The following is a 20,084-nucleotide window of genomic DNA, read 5'->3' on the forward strand; positions in this document are numbered from 1 at the left end:
CAGAGAACGAACCTGTACAGGTATCATTTGTCCCTATACAGAAGAAGTAATACACAAAAAAATCAGTTTACTTACTGAGGGTTGAAGATGAACTAGGGTCATCACAAGAACAGGAGGAAGAGATATAACCAGAGATAATCATCTGATCACTAGCCCTGAGTGAGCTGCGAGATTTGCAAAAATATTTCAGCCACCATCCAGTTATGCACATTGTTACTGAGAAACTGGGATCCCTGTCTAGGAAAGGAGGCATTGATAAGATGATTCGGAAAAAAGACACAAGCTCTCAGCTTGAATTCTGTCAGGCATGGAAGAAGAGTATCCCTTCAAGGAAGACAGATAACCATGGAGAGACATATCCAATACTTGAGAGAATTAGCTTTGTCAGTGGTGATTTATAATGATCCAAATAATGGGCAGTTACCCACAGGTGCAGATGAATTTCAATTCACACAACCCATGTTGTGGAAGTTTCTGTGGAGTGCAGCACTGCCGTATGCCAATTCATTGGTAGTAAAGTCCTGGAAAGAAGACAAGGGACAAAGAGTGGATGAAATGTCTGGCCAGCTCTGGTGATATGGAGGGAGTCTCTCTTCCTCCCTATGAGCCTGTATCTTGGCTGCAGAGAAACCATCAGACATGCTAGCTGAGAAACTGTCCTGAGAGTTGCAGCAATTTGAGAACAAGTTCTATTCCCCTTCGGTACAAATCAGTATCTCAGCTATTAAGAGTAAGCATTCCTCGATTCAAGAGAGAGGATATAGAGGGTCTACACCACAAGGCACACTGTGATTTTATGTACTTGACCAGAAGAAGACATGAGGAAGTGGAGTGGAAGAGCTACCTTGACCCTAGAGGCACAGGTATGTGAGTTGAAAGGAAAGAGTCACAAAAGGGGATTCTTCCAGGAAAAATGTGGCTCCAGTTTCCAGAAGGCAGCTCCCCAGAGTAGAAGGGCTGAACTTACTTCTGGTCCTCTTGAAGGGACTTTTGATTCATTTTTACAAAAAGTGAGTTATAAATACTATGATCAGGGCTAGAATGGCCCAGTCTCCTGCCAGGTGGAGGAAAGGGACAAGAGGGTTTATCAGACTGTGTGAATTCAATGGCCAGGCACATCAGACCCCCAGGAGCATAAGGCCCTAGTAAACACTAGTGCACGATGTACCTTAATGCTATGAAGCTATAGAGGAACAGAATTCATCTGTGTTTCTGCAATAATGGGGATCCCAATAGCTAACTGTATTGGAGGCTGTAGTGCGCCTGACTGGGAATAAGCAGCAAAAACACCCCATTGCCACTGGATCAAAGGCCCTGTGCATCTCAGGAGAGGGTATTTCAAGGACCCAAGGGCTTTACCCAGCTTCTCAGAGGATACTTCTGTTGTGGGGTTGCTGTGGGTCAAAGAACAACAGGTGCTGATCACTACCACTGTGGTGCATCAGCAGCAATATCATACCAGTCAAGACTCTCTGATCCCTATTTATAAGCTGATTCATCAGCTGGAGAGCAGCAAGATCAGCAAGACTCACTCACCCTTTAACAATCCCATACGGAAGTCTAATGAAGAGTGGAGATTAACAGTAGACTATTGTGGCCTGAATTAAGCCAGCTAAGTGCTGCTGTGCTGGACATATTAGAACTTCAATACAAGCTGAACTCAAAGACGACTAAGTAGTATGCCACAACTGATATCACTAATGCTTTTTTCTCAATCCCTTTGGCAGTAGAGTGCAGGCCACAGTTTGCTTTCTTTTGGAGAGTTGTGCAGCATACCTGGAATTGGTTGCCCCAGGGGTGGAAATGCAGACCTACCATTTGCCGTGGACTGATTCAGACTGCACTGGAATGGGGCAAATCTCCAAAACACCTGTAATACATGGATGACATCATTGTATGGGGCAATACAGCTGAAGAATTTTTTGAGAAAGGGAAGAAAATAGTTCAAATCCTCCTGAGAGCCAGCTTTGCCATAAAGTGAAGTAAGGAAGGAAAAGATGGCAAAAATGTGCTCTACAGTGCAGCCGGGGAGAATGACCCTACCTGGAGTCTTGGCAGAAAGCACCAGGGGACACTCAAGGTCAGCACCTAGGGTTTTGGAGCCAGGGATACAGAGGATCTGAGGCCTGCTGGGAAAAAGAGATATTGGCAGCATATGAAGGGGTTCTAGCTGCTTCTGAAGTGTTTGATATTGAAGCACAGCTTCTCCTGGCATCCCAGCTACTGGTGTTGGGCTGGATGTTCAAAGGGAGGGTCCCCTCTACACATCATGCAACTGGTGCTACATGGAGTAAGTGGATTTCACTGATCACACAACAGACTCTAATAGGAAACAACCCCAGCCACTTAGGAATCTTGAAAGTGGTCATGGACTGGCCAGAAGGCAAAGATTTCAAAATATTGCCAATATCACCAGAAGAGGAGGTTACACATGCTGAAGAGGCCCCATCATATAATAAACTACCAGAGAATGAGAAGCGATATGCCCTATTCACTGATGGGTCCTGTTGTATTGTTAGAAAACATCAAAGGTGAGAAGCTGCTGTGTGGGGTCCTACACGATGAGTCGCAGAAGCCACTGAAGGACAAGGTGAAGCTAGTCAGTTTGTAGAGTTATAAAGGAATGCTACTACATTTTTCTCCCTCAGTTTTCCTTCACACATTGCCTTCAAGCATAGAAGAAATGAGCCTTCAGGGATTCAAGTGACTTACAGTAACAATATTTTCTATGGAAGTACTTGGATTTTGGCATGAACTTGTCAGATACCATACATCTGTGATCCACTGATTAATTAAACATCATCAGTATATTTATTACCAGATGTTTTTTACTTCAAAAGAGAAATTACATTTCCATGTATTTGAATAGTTGCATCATGTGCAAAATTAATGTAGGTTAATGTAGTATAATACAGACCTGCCTTAGACTTCTGGAGTTCTTCAGTGGAATAACATGTAGTAGTTTCAGATGAATGAATTATATGAGTAGCCATTAACAACTGCCACAGATATATAAAACGATAGTGGAAGCAGTCTGATGAAAAGTCGTCCTAGGAGATAAAAAATATATATTATTAAGATCTGTAGTTAGTAGGGAAGATTTATATATGTCATGGGCATACCTGGCTTTTAATTCATATTGGGAAGTGACTCTACCATGTCAGAGACAGTTTCTGCACACAGAATACCTGAGTTCACATGTTCTCCTAGCATTGTATATTTGGCTTTGTTGAATGTACAGTTCCTGTCAAATGCTATAAAATACTATAAACATTGAAAAAAACCAATAACAAACAACAAAATAAATAACTGCATTTCAATGTATGCAGTTCAGAGAAACATGATGATTTTTCTGTGTTATTGAGTCATAGTGTGAACTGGCACTACAGTATGTGGATATTTTGTCTGGTAAATGGGATAATGGCTGTAGTATAGACTACCAACCCTGTGGAGTCTCAAGAACAAGTTCCACTTTAATATTGGTGAAGATAAGCAGAACAGAATATAGCCTCTAGTAAAAAACAGATGAATTCTCTTTTATTTTCTGTATTTATAAATTGTATATTTAGATGGTCTGCCTAAAACCTTTTAAGTACTCATGTTTCAAAGGTGTTTCTATTTCTTAATTAAGCATGAAATTTCTAACTATGTTCATTATAAAACACATTATAATTTGGTGCTCTGTCAGCAGTAGACACCATGAAATGTTATTTTTTTCCTCATCAACACACACAGGTTGCCAGAAAAAAAGGAATGTGCAATGGAGATTTGCTATGTAGAAATATCCGAAGATATGGCATACCATTTGAGAAAATAGATATGCTACACTTTGGTATGGAGGACAATTAATTGTACCATGAACTACTGAAGACAGGTAAACTGAAAATCACTTTACTTCCATTCTTTCATTAATTAATATTGTGTGTCTACTAAGGTCTGATGTTATCTTCTTTCCGAACTTTATTTTTGGCTGTTTGTCTGTACCTTTTCACATAATTCAATATGGTTGTATAAGAGAAAAAGTGTTTAAAGGGGTGATTAGTGATCAGTTTTTAGGACAGATCTCAAACTGACTTTTAAAGTGGTAACTGTAGAATGACTTTTAAAAAGGGACAGCCTCCTTCCATTTTATCATGTTTATCATGTATCAGAAATATACTTCTAAATATAGTATGTCGGGATATTAGTAACTCAAGCATCCCTGTAGCAGAAAAGTCTGCATGCAGTCCAAGGGATTTTTTTTGACTAATATATAAAATTTCTCAAATTTTATGTCCGTAATGTCTGATAGTACCACTGTCAGACTTACAGAAATGCTTTTAAAAATGCATTTTAGCATTGTTTTCTTATACTGCAGTGGAGAACTGTTGTGTATGAGTTAACAATAACATTCCATAAATGTTTTCTTGAAAGAGATGGTTTTTACATTGCTTGAAGAAGCAGAAATGGCTAATATGTTATTTGTGTCATCTAACTACCCATACTATTATCTTCTGAATAAAATGAGAAATTCCTAGGCTTGTGTATTTGGTTTGCATTGCAAGGTTTTGGTAGTGGCAGGGCTACAGGCGTGACTTCTGCGAGAAGCAGCTAGAAGCTTCACTTACGTTCAATAGAGCAAATGTGTGCCAACCAGTTCCAAGATGTACCCACTGCTGGCCAAGGCTGAGCCAAAATGTGATAGTGGTAGTACCTCTGTGTTAACGTATTTAAAAAGGGGAGGGGGCTGGAAATCTATGCAACACCAGCAGCAGTGAAAAGAACGGGGAGAGAATACGTGAAAAAACACCTATGCAGACATCAAGGTCAGTGAAGAAGGAAGAGAGGAAGTGCTCCTGGCACCAGACTAGAGATTCCTCTGCAGCCTATGGTGAAGACCATGGTGAGGTAGGTTGTCCCCCTGCATCCTATGGAGGTCCAGAGTGGAGCAGAGATCCACCTGCAGTCCATGGAGGACCCCACATGAGTGAAAGTGGATGCACCCAAAGGAGCCTGTGATCCTGTGGAAAGCCTGTGCTAGAGCAGGCTCCTGGGAGGACCTGTGACCCCATGAAGAGAGCCCACACTCAAGCAGTTTTTGAAGAAATGCAACCTGTAGGAAGGACTTATGTTGGACGTGTACTTGGAGGACTATCTCCCATGGGTGGGACCCCACACTAGAGAAGGGGAAAAGTGTGAAGAGTGCTCTGTCTGAGGATGAAGAGGCAGTAACAATGCGTGATTAACTGACTATGACCCCCATTTGCCATCTTCCTGCGCTGCTGGGAGGGGGAAGGAAGTAGAGAAAATCAGGGGCAAAGTTGAGCTCAGGAAGCAGGGAGAAGTGGTGGATGGTATATCAAGATTTAGTTTTTATTTCTTATTATCATACTTTGATTTGATTGGCTAGAAATTAAATCAATTTTCCCCAACTCGAGTCTGTTTTGCCCATGATGGTAATTGGTCAGTGATCTCCCTCTCCTTATTTCAACCCGCAAGCCTTTCATTATATTTTCTCTCTCCTGTCCAGTAGAGGAGGGGGACTGATAAAATATCTTTGGTGGGCTCCTGGTATCCAGCCACAACTTGTTATTATGATGCAGGAATGTGCTACAGCAGTTAAGCCTTCTCCTTCAGCTCAAATGGTAGATTTGCAGGTTTTTCAGGATCAACAAAACCTTGTTATCTAATACTGGACATAAGTTGGACAAAACTATAGCATTTGAAGTAGTATGCAATAAATACAGTTGTTATGGTGCTGCCATTTTTGTCATGGGTTCCTTAACTTTAAATAATATCATAGTGTTTAAACTGGTTTTGTCGTAATAGAAACAAAATTTGGAGTTTATGACAGTTTTTAATTAAAAAATGTTCAGACGCATTACTCTTACTTTAGCATTAAGGACTTTTAAATGCATCCCTTCATAAAAGCATGAACAACAAAAAATAACTGTATCTTCTTCAGCTGGTATAACTTGAGGAAATACATGTTCTTAAACATGAACATTTTCATATCTTCTGAACAGGAAGTGACATGTAAAATGTAGCTCCCTTCTGAAAGAGTTCACCCACCTAAAATTTGTTTGCAATGGACCAAATATTTTCAAACATGTCTCAGAAAGCCCTTCCGCTGAGCTATATCTTTCTTTTCCATCACCTAAAAAGATAAATTGATGTGTCTTAGGTATTTTGCTCTTATGAATCAAATTTTGCTTCATCTCAAAGTCTGGACAACTAACCTTTTTGAGAGAGGTTAAGTGTTCTGAAGAATGCTTGTTATGAACTACCAACAGGTGACATTTCAATAGCATTTATTTTCAAAATTTCATACACAGCCTGGGTAATGAATTGGATGTGATGAACCTGTATCCTCTCAGCCTTTGTCGTATGCATCAGTAAAATTTCCTTGGAGCTTTTCCCAAAGAGCAGGATAAGAACCAATGCACTATGAGAAAAGGAGATATTATGCTTGCAGCTTCCACAGGCTTTATGCACAAAACATCAATTGAAAATAATGGCTTTGTACAATGACTTTTTAAACCAGGTGGTATAGTCCTTGAGATCCACTGCAATAAATTAATGAAAAAAATGTTGTAGATTAAGGATTAACATGTCCCAGAGGGATCAGACTGATCATGAATGCACTCTACTGTAAAGATGATGTTTAAAAAATCTTTGACATAGTGGCCTTGCAATCATAAATCTATATATCCCGACCTTCTTGGAAAACTGTCCTTCCTGCAAAATGTTTTCTAACTGACCAATGAAATGTAAAGACTGTAACTTCTCAGACTTAGAAACTGTAAGAGACTAATTACTGTGAGACTAATGGAGGAAGGCAAAAAAAAGCAAAGGACATCCAAATGTCAAAAGTAAAAGCACTAGAGCAAATATATTTAAAAATAATTAAAACTCTTTTGCATTAAGGAGTTTTTATATGACATTATATGACATTCAACAGGCACCGTTGTTATTCCAGTATGATGAAGAACTGGATAGAAGTGGTCAGAATTAGTCCTCAAGGAACTGAACTGCTGTCAACTTGCACTTTCTTAGTAACACTTTGAAGTGCTTGATCCAAGCAAGTAGAAGTGTTACCAAACTGTACTATTTTACCTGGGTCCACAAGACGTTATAGATTTATGGTTTAAACTTTTCCCCATGGGTTTGTTCCTGAAAAGGAACAAACCCATTTGCTGCTGAATCTATGTTTCTCAATATTGTTTGAGAATCTTTAGAAAACTTGGCCTGCATTTGAATTGTAATGAAACCTAAAAGCAGAGCAAATCTGATAACATTCCAGGATATTTCAATTTGGACTTTGTATCACTTTTAAATTAATGATGTAGCTGTAAGAACCATCTAAAAGATGATGGAGATGTCTCTCAATATGACAAATATAATTGGATTAAGGAGTGGCATATAAATACTGAAATTAATTCCTTTGGAATAAAATAGAGGAACAGAAATTATTTAAGCATCAGTGTTTTTCATCTGTCTTGTTTTCTGTACGACCCTGATTCTATTTTTACATGTGCTCAAAGAAGAAATTTAAGCAGAATTACAGTTGAAATACATGAAAACGATTTCTCTTATTTCTCACAGTTTCTCTGAAAAATGTAGCATATGTCTGTGAGTTTCCTGAGGCGTGAGAAGTTCATGGACATCTCTGCTTGTGATTCAGGGTGTGGATTATACTGCTTTGCTGTCTAAGCAGACAACTTTGTGACTCAAGTGACTGTATCCCTTCACCTTTCTTGCTGCCACCACAGGTAGTTTCTACATGAAGCTACATGATTCTGTTGCTGATCAAACATTGCACTGAAAATCTCTTACAGTTTTAATTCCCCGTGAAAGGATATGACACTGTTATTATGAAAGAATGCTTTCAAGTTTGCATTTGGCAGGAAACAAATAACCTTGCTTGGGAAAAAGTTCAGTACTGCTAAAGCTGCTAAATAGACTGATATAAGTCAGGAACTTTTACAGTTCTTACTAGTACTTCATTCATTTACAACTCTCTCACTACACTTTGAAAAAAACAACAGAGTTAGCCATGTTATTCAAAATACACGATACTAGGACCCATCTTGGAATGTAACACATGAAATAACAAAATAGTCTTATGAATATTGTTTATCTTATCTGTCTGCATATGGATGTTTTAGCAGTTTAGAATCTTGATCACTTAAAATAGATTACTTTTTTTTTCTTGTGTCTGTTTATATTTTTATTTCACTTTTTTTGTTTGTTTGTTTGTTCGTTTTCCCATAAAGCTTCATACTTCCAACTATGCAAAATTATAGGATATAGAAGTGAGTATATGAGGCTGTATAGAAGCGTAGACTGAAGATGAATTAATGAGCAAAGTGTAGGGGAGGCGTGAAGATCAAATGTTCATGATTAAGTGCATTACCGTAGGAATACCACACAAAATGGTGTGTAACCAAATGATTAATTGCAAGGCTAGGAAGGTCTTTATCTTTTACTGTCTTCATTCACATATCTGGCTTAATATATCTGATTTAATGAAAATTAAGCACTCTTAATGATACCAGCAAGTCTGTATGTTATATAAATTAGAGTGTGCTTAACTGCATGTTAGAACTCTACATTTAATTGGAGAAAACTAGGAATTAGTACAAAAACAAATGGTATATAATTTTCAGTGAACACTGGAAGTATGTGAAGAATTGTTCAAGCTGTATATGAGAACCCCCTGAGCAAGGCTGATATATGGCTGGTGATATCCTGTTTGGAAATGTACAGTGCAAGGAGATATAATAATCCTTCTTAGACAACAAAGGTCACAAGTGATAGCAAATGCCAAGAAATCTTCAGGGATTTCTTTAGAGCCTATTGGGTCAGTAAAATGTCAGTAGGCTTTTATGTTTGTTTAAATGCATAGAGTGATTCCGTTTGGATCAGAGAATAAAATGGTTTGTGAGTAAAGTAGAGAAAGAACTTTTTCCAAGCTTGAGCCAATTGTTGCTTCATCTAGGAGGATGTATTATTTTGGGGAGGCTATGCTTTTGAGCCAGTGACCTGATTTCCAGCACTGTTGATTTCCTGCGAATGTACAGTCAATAGAAGCTAATGCCCTAAGAATTTCAGGACTTTAATTCCTACATTTTCATATATGGATATTGCTATGGATAAATAAAAAGTATTTCTGGAAATGTGTATTTTAATTGATCATATGTTTAAAAATGTTCTGTGTTAACAAATGATTGATCAAACTATCGAGTAACCACAAGCTTATCTTTTTCCTTCTAGCTTATCCTTTTCATTTCATATACAGAATTCTGAAAAGTGATTCTGTTTTTTGTTTGTTTGTTTTATGGTAGTGGTGATCACTTCAGGTTCTGAATGATGCATGTTCATATGGCAAATATTGTTTTTATGAACAAGTTATCTCTAAGTATAATTGGCATGCACTTAGATTTTAGGAGTATGCTCAGAAGGTAGTATATGGAAATAAAGTCATGTTGTTGATGAAATCGGTTAAGTGTTAAGACACATAGGCAGAAGGAAGTATAGCAGGAGTTAGCATGACTATTAACTACCCTGTACACAACAAATACATATTATCAATTACCATCTTTGCCAGTCTAACACTTATTGACATATTAACTTAATAATTATTAACTTTATTCTAACTGATTTTGAAAATATTAATTGATGTGTAGCCCATGCATTTATATACAGAAATATGAGAATGCCTCTGTTCATGGTTATGGTATGCAGAGATTTCCAGAAAAATGTATTTTGAAGAATGCATGTGATAATAATGCTGGCAAATTATTTGATTTGCCATACTCACCTTCATTTGCAATTCAGTTACTGTATTCTGTCTCTCTGTTATACATCAGCTTGTCTGTGCTTGAAAATACCAATTATAATTCACTACTTTTGAAAAGGTATCTTTTTTGATAGCATGAAGTTGCTTCTTGGGATTCTTTTCCTCCCAGACCAACCTTTATGCTTGCGATGAGTTTCTCACAAATGTCTTCAGAGCTAACTTCTTTAAAAGCTCTCCTTAAAGCTTTTCTTTTTACAGTACCTGTAATAGTTTTCTATCATGTGTAAACTGCTGGTGTACTGAGATCACTTATCTAGATCAGTAGCCTCTTGCTCTTTGTCTTCCATGGTTCTGTTTTCTTGTTCCTCAGCATTTGCCATCCATTTCATCTGTATTTGTCAAAAAATAGCATGATGCAGCTCTCATCTGCACCTGCATTATGGGAACAACTTGTTACCATGACTGTCATCAGAATTAGTATCAGTATTATGATTTGTTGTTACTAATAGAGGTTTTTTGTACTTCTAATTTTATATAACCTGTGTGGACTGCCTTAATTTGGGGAATTTGATGATTCCATGATAGGTACACTTGTCAATCCTTTCAAAATAGAATCTGTCTATATAATTTGTTGATACTCCAGTATAACCCACCTATTCATTCAGACCAGGATTTGTGATGAATTTTAGCATTATGGGAATAAGCATACATTAAAATTATGGGTTTTTTTCGTAGATAGATAAAAACAACAACTTGAATAACAAAATAACAAATTACTGAATTATATTTAGTGAGGTCTGTGTGTCCATAAAAATACTAAACTCTAACTTTATAGAAATATTTTATTATCCACTAATCTGCTTGTGCTGTTTCCAAATGTAAAATTTTAATCCACCATGCTTTTTATGTCTAAAAAATCTGTCACCATATTACTTGAGAAACCCTAAAATATAGCTTTCTATTTCCTGCTATTATCAAAATACTATGCTGTACTATACTTTAGTATTACTATTAATCTGGTTCCCTCTATTCCATGGCAAATGAGAGCTACTTCTAACTCAGTATGGTTAGGATTCTGTATTAGCAATAGTTGATTCCATTAGATGAGTCTATGGTTCTTTAGCAATTGCATTAACAGGAAATTCTCAGATGCTTGTAGCCTTACAGATTTGAGCCATAAGAAGTTTAGCTTTGTAAACAGGATTGTAAAAATAAATGAGAAACTTGAAACCATAATATTTACTATAGTACCTTTTTTGAAATACTGCCAGTATGACTGGGAAGATCACTTGTGACATTATCCCAGCAATCATACAAGGCTATAGATCTAGTAAAGTGCATTCTTTATATAACTAAATAATAAAAGAGCAAAATAGCAAGGGGAAGAGAAGAATGAAGGAATCATTTAACAGTAGCTTTTTCAAATGCAGCACTGTACTCACATTTAATGATATAGCATCCAGCTCCTTTTTCTCCTTGTAATCTGTCCTTCACACTATATGTAATTTATGAAGAAAGTGTTTGGACTTGGTCCAGCTCTTGGTGTGCAGGCACTTCCCCAGGACAGGAGGAGTCTGCAGTTTGTGAAACTCCTCTTTTCCATGAAGAAAACAATTCCTCTTTTGGTATTGATTCTAAATGGGTATTTAGAAGACATAAGTCTGTCTTGTTAACATTTTCTCCATTTTCCTATTTGCTTGTGATTGAGAGAGGGTGTTTTTTGTTTGTTAGTTCTTTTGCACTTTAAAATATTGTATTTTTTACACTAGGAGATGATAATTTGTAGAAATGTCAGTACCTAGAACTTACTAACTTCTAGAAGCTAAAATTTGATCTTTCTTTGTAAGGAGAAGAACAATTGTTAGGCTCAGAATAAATGCTCTGATGTTTTTCAAAATGTGATTTGATACCACATGGTACATAACAATAAATGACATATTGTTGGCAGATGCACAGAGAGCTCAAAAAAACAGTAGACTGTTTGTTTGTTTGTTTGTTTAGGGGAAAACCCTTACTAGCAGCACTATCTTCAGGTTGCGCATAATCAAGCCAGGTCTGTTGATTTGCAAGGAGCACCCTTGTAGCATTCTTTATCCTCTGCTGCTTAGCCTCGTTAATCCATGAAATGCTTGAAACTGAGGCAGGGCAGGGAGGTAATTGACTACTCATAGCTTGTTTCACTAAATTCTTTGAGGCTTTTGAGACTGGATAATGCACATTCAGCTTGATCTTAACTGGAAGAAGTAGGGAAAATGACGAATAAGATCTGACCAGAGACATGTCCGTTCATTGTTCAAAGGAATTTTGTTAAATAAGCAGCATACTTCCAGCAGAGTTTCACTTGAGGCAGATTAGACAAGCAAGCCTCTTACAACAATTCTCCAGGTGGAGCCAAGTCAGTTTTCTTTATTTATTATCTTTTTCGTGCTTTGAGGAACTGCCCTCTCATTGAATTAGAATGCCTTCAGTCTTCTAGCCTACAGTGATACAAGGAAATAAGGACTGACTACAAAACTGAGTGTAATTACTAGGGGGTTGTGTACACGTGAAATAGTATTTTAATGTTAGTACTCCTTTCAGAATAACAACCAGATATGATCATGAGGAAGAAAGAAATGGTTTCTGTCATGCTCTTAGACCATTTTGTTTGCATGCTCTTAGACCATTCCACTTCCCCAAAACCATGAGTTCCCCCCACTCCTACTTTTTTTTTTTTTTTTTTTTTTTTTTCAAATAAATGCAGGTCAGTTCATGTATCCAGGCCAAGTATAGTCAATGCAAATGCAGGCCTGTTCTGATCTTACTGTGCCCATTTAATCACAAATTTTTGCTGCTGTTACCAAGAACAGTCCAAGTTATAGTTTGAGTGTTGACACTGATTTTTCTGAACATCAGTCTGCTATGCACTCTGCTGAGATCCATCAAACTTATTTCAAATAACAAGTGACAACATCCCCCCCTTTACTCCTCCACACACTGCTCTTAATATAGGGATTGTATTCACATAAAAGCTGTCAGAAGGTTTCTGTGATCTCATTAGCTATACTTATTTCTACCTACAGAACAAATGAATCATCCACTGAAACAGCACTAAAGACCAACTGGTAAGACTCACATGGCTATATGTATATCTGTGCTGAGAATAGATATCTTCTCAAGTCTGTAGATTCAAGTTGTTAAAATTGCTAGCTTTGCAGACCTAAAAAGTGTTAAATCATTTCTGAGATGAATTCAGTTCTGAAATCTTTACTGTGGAAACAAAATTGTTAAACCCTTTAACAAACAGTTTTATAATTTCATATAGCATATGAAAAAAATCTGTTTATAGAACACTGAAAGAACTGAATTGAAAATGTATTTTAGTGCTTGCAGATTTGTTTTGTTTTGGGTTTTTTTGAATTAAAATACAGAGTCATTTTTTGGCTGTGTGAGGTAAATTAGCTAGGTGGTATGCAGTAGAAATTAGTTGAGTTGATTCAGCCAATTTAAATTCTTCTGAATATAAGCAGGCACTGTATGGGAATTGAGTCAGATTAAATGGGAAAATGAAGAGACGTTGGACATGGTTAGAAGCTAGGTGTTAAATAACCATTCGTTGTACAAAGGAGTTCCATGTATCATTGCCACACACAGTTCCTCTGTGTAGGGATATTGGCGATGGATGATAGGTATGTGAAAAAGTAAAAGATTCTGATGTCTAGCTACAGATTACTCATGCTAATTTAAGATCATTTTAGAAGCTAGTGGGAAGACTGATCACTGGAAACTAAAATCTGTAACAACCAGCAGCCATGTCTAGAGGAGATAAACAATACAGAGTGTGTCTGTCAGCAAGTTGAGGGACATACCTCTCTGCAAGCTGAGGGATCTCACTCACTCTTCATGAATGAGAGAAACAGGTCTAGTAGAGAAGAGATGGAGAATTCAGAATTGATTCATCAGACATGGAATTCTTCTAATTCTGTATCATCTTTCTTTACAGTTAAGGGGAAAATGTTCTACAGACTTGACAGAGTGAGATTTATTCTGCTGATAAATGGTATAAAGTGAGGAAAACCGTAAAACTCCACATCTTCTCTTTTCTCATTCAGTGAAACATGGATACATAGTCTAAAAGCATTTGTTGTACAAAGGAGTTCCATGTATCATTGCCACACACAGTTCCTCTGTGTAGAACCAATCTAGTGGAATAAGTGAATGCTTGACCGAAGAAAACAAATCTTGCATTAATACACAAGCACACTCATATTCTGAAGTGCAGGAGAAACAGCTTTTCCTGTCATAACTTTCACAGGATTTTGTGTCTGCACCTATATCATTTCTAGAAGCAAGAACAATAAATCTGGCAGCCAGTCACTAGCGGTGTTCCCCAGGGGTCAGTGTTGGGTCCAGTCCTGTTTAACATCTTTATTGATGATTTAGATGAGGGGATTGAGACCATCATCAGCAAATTTGCTGATGACACCAAGCTGGGAGGGAGTGTCAACCTGCTGGAAGGCAGGAGGGCTCTGCAGAGGGATCTGGATAGACTGGAAAAATGGGCTGATTCCAATGGGATGAAGTTCAATAAGGCCAAATGCCGGGTGCTGCACTTTGGTCACAACAACCCCCTGCAGCGCTACAGGCTGGGCACAGAGTGGCTGGAGAGCAGTCAGACAGAAAGGGACCTGGGGGTGCTAATTGACAGGAAGCTCAACATGAGCCAACAGTGTGCCCAGGTGGCCAAGAAGGCCAACGGTATCCTGTCCTGTATCAAAAACAGCGTGGTCAGCAGGACAAGGGAAGTGATCCTTCCCCTGTACTCTGCATTGGTGAGGCCACACCTGGAGTATTGTGTTCAGTTCTGGGCCCCTCAGTTCAGGAAAGACATTGAAGTGCTGGAGCGGGTCCAGAGAAGAGCAACACGACTGGTGAAGGGACTTGAACATAAGACCTATGAGGAGAGGCTGAGGGAGCTGGGGTTGTTTAGTCTAGAGAAGAGGAGGCTTAGAGGTGACCTCATCACTCTCTATAACTACCTGAAGGGAAGTTATAGCCAGGTGGGGATTGGTCTCTTCTCCCAGGCAGTTAGCAATAGGACAAGGGGGCATGGGCTTAAACTCTACCAGGGGAAATTTAGGCTGGATATTAGAAAGAAATTCTTTACAGAGAGAGTGATCAGGCATTGGAATGGCCTGCCCAGGGAGGTAGTGGACTCGCTGTCCCTGGAGGTTTTTAAACTGAGATTGGACATGGCACTTAGTGCCATGATCTAGTAAACGGACTAGAGTTGGACCAAGGGTTGGACTCGATGATCTCTGAGGTCTCTTCCAACCCAGTCGATTCTGTGATTCTGTGATTCTGTGAACTGGGATTAAGCATTCCAACCTACACAACTGAATCTTCATATCTTTAGAATTCAATGCCATATTTGGGGGGGGTGTCTAAAATTCTTACAAATGGACGAATGACTTTTGTAGATGGTCACGTGTACAGAATAGTGTCCCTTGCGATACTGTGGGGAATTTCCCAAACTATCAGTTTGAGGTCAAAGTACAGTAAATAAAAATTGTGTGTCCTAATAGTTTCTTGCAATCATTCAGTCATGTCACCTCATTATTGGATGCCAGAAAACCTCTGTAAATATTGAAGGGACAATCTTCATTGTTTCACGTCACACTATATTGTTCTGAGCCAACTGTTCATGCGAAAAAAAGTAAAGCTACTGATAACCTATGTAACTCAAAATGCAAAAAATTGCTCTGTAAAATCAAGCCTTGTAAGACAGGAAAACCTTCTTCTCAGGTAAATTGGCTGAATGTTACAAAGATTTGCATGAATAGTGACCTCTGAAAACCTGATATTTCAATATTGTGAACTTGAGTAATTAATTATGTGATAATTAATTTAGCTGATTCTGTTCACTGCCAATCTGTGTGCTTGTGTATCTAGATCAAGGAACTGAGGAGTTCAGTAAAAAATCCTTTGAATGTTATGCGGTCAGCTCATGTCCAGTCAGGTTGGCCACATTTGGAAACCAGAAAGTCACAAGGAGTTGGCGATGTCAGCCTGCTAAAGGCAAATGAAGAAGGAAGCAGTACTAGTTTCAGGAGCAGCCCTGTGATAGAGACCAGCCAATACCAGCACTGAATTTTCCAGCAGCGGTGGCCAGCCCTCATGATCTTGACAGGACATGTGTCATGAACATCAGAGTACCGAGTGGCAAGGATTGGAGTGGAACAAGGCAGAGGCTCCCGATCTCATTTCCCTACAGATAGGCACCCCAAGTCCTACATGACCTCAAAGTGTCAGTGTCAACAGCACTTCCTCTCTCTTTACAAACATAAAAGTAATAGCAAATAATATCAACTAGAAGCACTCCTAGGAGTCTACCAAACAATCCCTTCCAAAGACTCAGGTTGTGCAGTGGCAGTAAGCAAAATGAAAGGAAGGTGCTTCCAATTCCATTCACTCCTTATATCTGGGAGCCGGGAAAGCAACTACCTCTGATCTCTTCAGAGTTGTTCATACTTAGAGGAACAAGGGTTCAAGTGTATGGATGGCATTTAGACAAATGTGCATACCAAACTGAAGTCAGCGATATGCTGCTAGCATCATGTATCACAGGGATGCTCTGATAGGTAAAAGAATTAAGAGAGAAATAAGAATTTATTTATCAAAAATTGTGTTGTTTTTTTTTTTTTTCTTCTTTCCCTGATGATAAGTAATAGTCATCTTTCAGGAAATGTGGTTTTATATATTATCTTCCATTATAAACAAATGGCTTAATGGTTATGTCATAGTCATAGATTCTGAAATCTGTCAGAAGGCCATCTTCTTATTTTAATTCTTATCTATAAAATTAAAGAATGATTTACACATGCTACACATTTACAGTTTGAACTTTGCAAAGAAGTCCTTGCCAGAACAAGATCCTTTATAACACGGTAATAACCAGAATTTCCTTTATTTTTCACCAACTTTATAAAGATTTGCATCAAGACAGAACTTGGAAATAACATTTTTTTTTCCTTATTATTTAATTTATATCAGTTATCTATCTTTTCTCCACCTTATTTATCTTACTTCTTACTGTTTTAGTGCAAGCAGAGAGGCTGTGGTAGCCAGAAACACAGCAGGAAAGACATAGTCATAAATCAATGTGGTTCCTTTGAAGGCTGAGAATCTGGCCATTAACATCATCTAAAGTTACTGGGTTTTGATTTCCAGGAGAATTGACAGAGCATACACATCTCCAGGTAAAGTAAACGGAAGAGACAGTCTCAGTACCTCTGAAAATCAGGCCCATTATTTCTAATAGGTCATAGGAATTTACAAAAAAAGGTTGAAATTCTGCTTTATCTTACGATCTGCAAACCCACTGACCCAGCCACAGTCACAGTTATGTGTGGTACTCAGGTATAATTCAGCTTATGGAGAATACTCTGTTTTTGTTGTTTTGTTTTTCCTTTTTTTGGTTTTCTTTTTCCTAGTTTCATTCTGAAAAAATGTCTGCTTCCAGATATATTTTCCGCGTTATGATTCACCTTGTTGTTTACAATTTCCAGCTTTTTAAAATATATTGATCCATCTAGCAAAGAAACACAATGCATTAAGGTAGATGAGAGGGCCTAGGTAATGCCTACGAAATGTTTGGTGAAACCAAGTAAGATCTTTGCTGCAGGGATCCAGTAAAGCTTTAAATACCAGTTCCTTTCCAGTAGAGAGTAGGCGAAGGCTAAGAAACTATTTTGGAACTTACTCCCTTTCTAGTTCAGGCAAGTAGCATTAACAAATGTCAGGTCCAATTGAATTTTGCCTGTGATATGATCTGCCCATCCTCAAGGCACATGCTGCCCATGAAGGTGAGAGAATAACAAATATTTTCTCCGACTTCAAGGAGTTTTCTCACACAATGGGGATCCTGCTGATTCACTATACGGATTATCACTAAAAGTGAAGTGCTATGCTAAAACCAGATTTTAAATTGTGTTACTGTGTATGTTTATATGGATAGTAAAAAAAGAAAGTACAGGGCAAAAGTCAAAAGCCTGAAGTAATGTTAACTTATGTTACACTTGACATTTGAGCTTTTCCAGTGGGTTATTTGTGTAAAAATCCATTCCTGGGCATTACTGTCACTTCTGCTTTCACTATGGAACATTAACTCTGTTTTCATTGCTCACATCTAGCAATGATCAGATGAAGTGGGGCACATCCAATCTGATAAGCTATCATTTGCTTTCTTTAAATGTAGACATATACACATATCTCAGTACTGTCCTTTTCCTTCTGGCTTCTTTTGTTAAAATGCTAGTTCTTCCATGTAGAAGAAAAAACCCCAAACAACAACAAGAAAACCAATTTTTTTTTCTGTTTCTGATGAAATACTTAAAGATGTTCTTGTGAAATGATAAGACTGTTCCATCAGACTGCATCTTAACAGGCCATAAGGCAGCTCAGGTATCACACTCGCTATCTGCTATGTAACCTGATTCATCTTTCAGGAATCAGTTTTGTTTTGGATGAAGAGAATTACAGGAGGGAGGTACCTCTGCTATACCCGTAGTTGTGGTTTTGGGGTTTACTAGTCTTGGGAACTAAGAATGATGAAACAAGCTAGTTCACTGATCTTTTGGTTTTGGAGATATAACTGTAGTCTGAGATACCAGTGATGCTTTCATGTAGCCTACTGTCAAGATCGATTTCCTAAATGCGGCAGCCCATTGAAAACTGGAGATAAAATGTTTTGCAAAACTTCTGGTATGGCAGCTTGAAAGGAATGTGCATAGCAGAACTATCTGCTGTAGGCAGAGGGACTGCCTTGGCAGGGCAACTAGAGACTGAAACAATAGGAAAGTTGTTCATCTAGGATGCAGTGCAATAATTTAATTACAGAAGCCTAGAAGATTTAGTTTTCCATAGTTTTCTATTGTTGTGCAAATTATATTATTACATCAACTGTCCTGTTAATAACTTCTGTTAATTTTAGGATGATCTGAACTAGGGTAGAAAGTTTGGTCCTGTATGTATTTTAAGTGTCATGGTATTTTCTGCCTCATAGGAGTATCATATCTATCTTGTAAGACAGCTGATAACTACGGTAGAGAAAATGAGACAGCCTAGTAGATACAATAAATAAGAATGTGATGGGGGCAGAGGGATGGAGTGTGGAGATTGTAAAATGAGAGTGATTACCACCACGTAATTGTATTACAACTTTCGAAGTGCTAATTTTCCCTTAGCCCTGCAGGCCTTCTAGCCTCCATAAGAAGAGAAGGCAAAGCTAAAACAGGTCATACAGAGACTCACAAATGCAAGTCAGAGTTACAACATTGGCTATAAGACTTGATAGTCCACTGATTAGTATCTTGAAATATGGTGAATCAAATAAGGGAAGATGAAAGTATCTTGCGTTTGTATTTATGCTGTATTTCTTCTCTTGAGCATCATGTAAAGAGAAAAAAAGCTGAAAGTTTGCTGCAGATTCTAACATCTATACCTGAAGTCACTAACTCACTAGGAATGTCTTACGTCCACACATGATGATAATTTATTTTCACAACAGCTTAACTGTTCATGTAGATCTGTGGCATTTTCAGATATAGAGGCAGCCAAGTTCATGAACTTCACTGATTTCCATATACTGTGTGGAAAATGATCCAGAATGTTATGCATTAAAATTCAAGGTTTGTGTAGCACACCTTCTGTATAACACTGCTGCAAATTAAACTCACTTATACATTAGGAAAGGTGCCAATGCAATCATAATAGAAGGCTGAACTGCTGAAATGATAAAGTAGTTCTTTTGCTGCCTTCCTTGGCACATGTTCAGTACCGCACTCTGATTCAAATATTATATCCCGTTTGGTAAGACTTGAGACTAATAAAAATTATGTGTTATGAACCTGATTTGGAAGGAGAACATGTGAGGTGCACTGGCAGTCTGGTACAAAATAATTGTGTTTTTTCACGTCTTGCATATTAACAATTGTGGAAATTTGGTTCTTATGCATGTGTACAACAGAATTAAGAACTTCCTAACAGTGACAATTCAATAAATGTTATAGGAATACAGTCCTTGTTTGGACATCTGCCAGACTGAAGAGTAACCAGTCCCTGTTTCTTATCTGCTGGATTAAGCACATTGAGTCATTTTGTCCATGAAGAGACATGATCTGTGTCAAAATAATGTAGCTTGTAACTTTCCTGTGTACTCAGACTGATTCATTAGTTCATAGTTGTCCTAAATGCATTTCTGTTCAACAGTTTGTAGAGCTGATTGCTTTTGAAAGGATTTTTTTTCACTGATAAAGGTCATTAA

The 20,084-nt window shown here is 37.9% G+C and overlaps 1 protein-coding gene across 35 annotated transcripts in view; it reads left to right on the plus strand.

Annotated features, from left to right (window-relative positions):
• The window catches only part of LRRC4C (leucine rich repeat containing 4C), a 611,011-nt gene that overhangs the window by 324,060 nt on the left and 266,867 nt on the right, over nt 1–20,084 (plus strand). For 28 of the 35 annotated variants that reach the window (XR_010473035.1, XR_010473034.1, XR_010473033.1 and 25 more), the window contains one exon: nt 3,736–3,874. The exons of the other annotated variants lie outside the window; for them this stretch is intronic. The gene's annotated coding sequence lies outside the window, so the exon portion shown is untranslated. The remainder of the gene's footprint in view (nt 1–3,735; nt 3,875–20,084) is intronic. 35 annotated transcript variants of the gene reach the window in all.

Source organism: Columba livia, chromosome 5 (assembly GCF_036013475.1).
Source record: "Columba livia isolate bColLiv1 breed racing homer chromosome 5, bColLiv1.pat.W.v2, whole genome shotgun sequence".
Lineage (NCBI taxonomy): Eukaryota > Metazoa > Chordata > Aves > Columbiformes > Columbidae > Columba > Columba livia.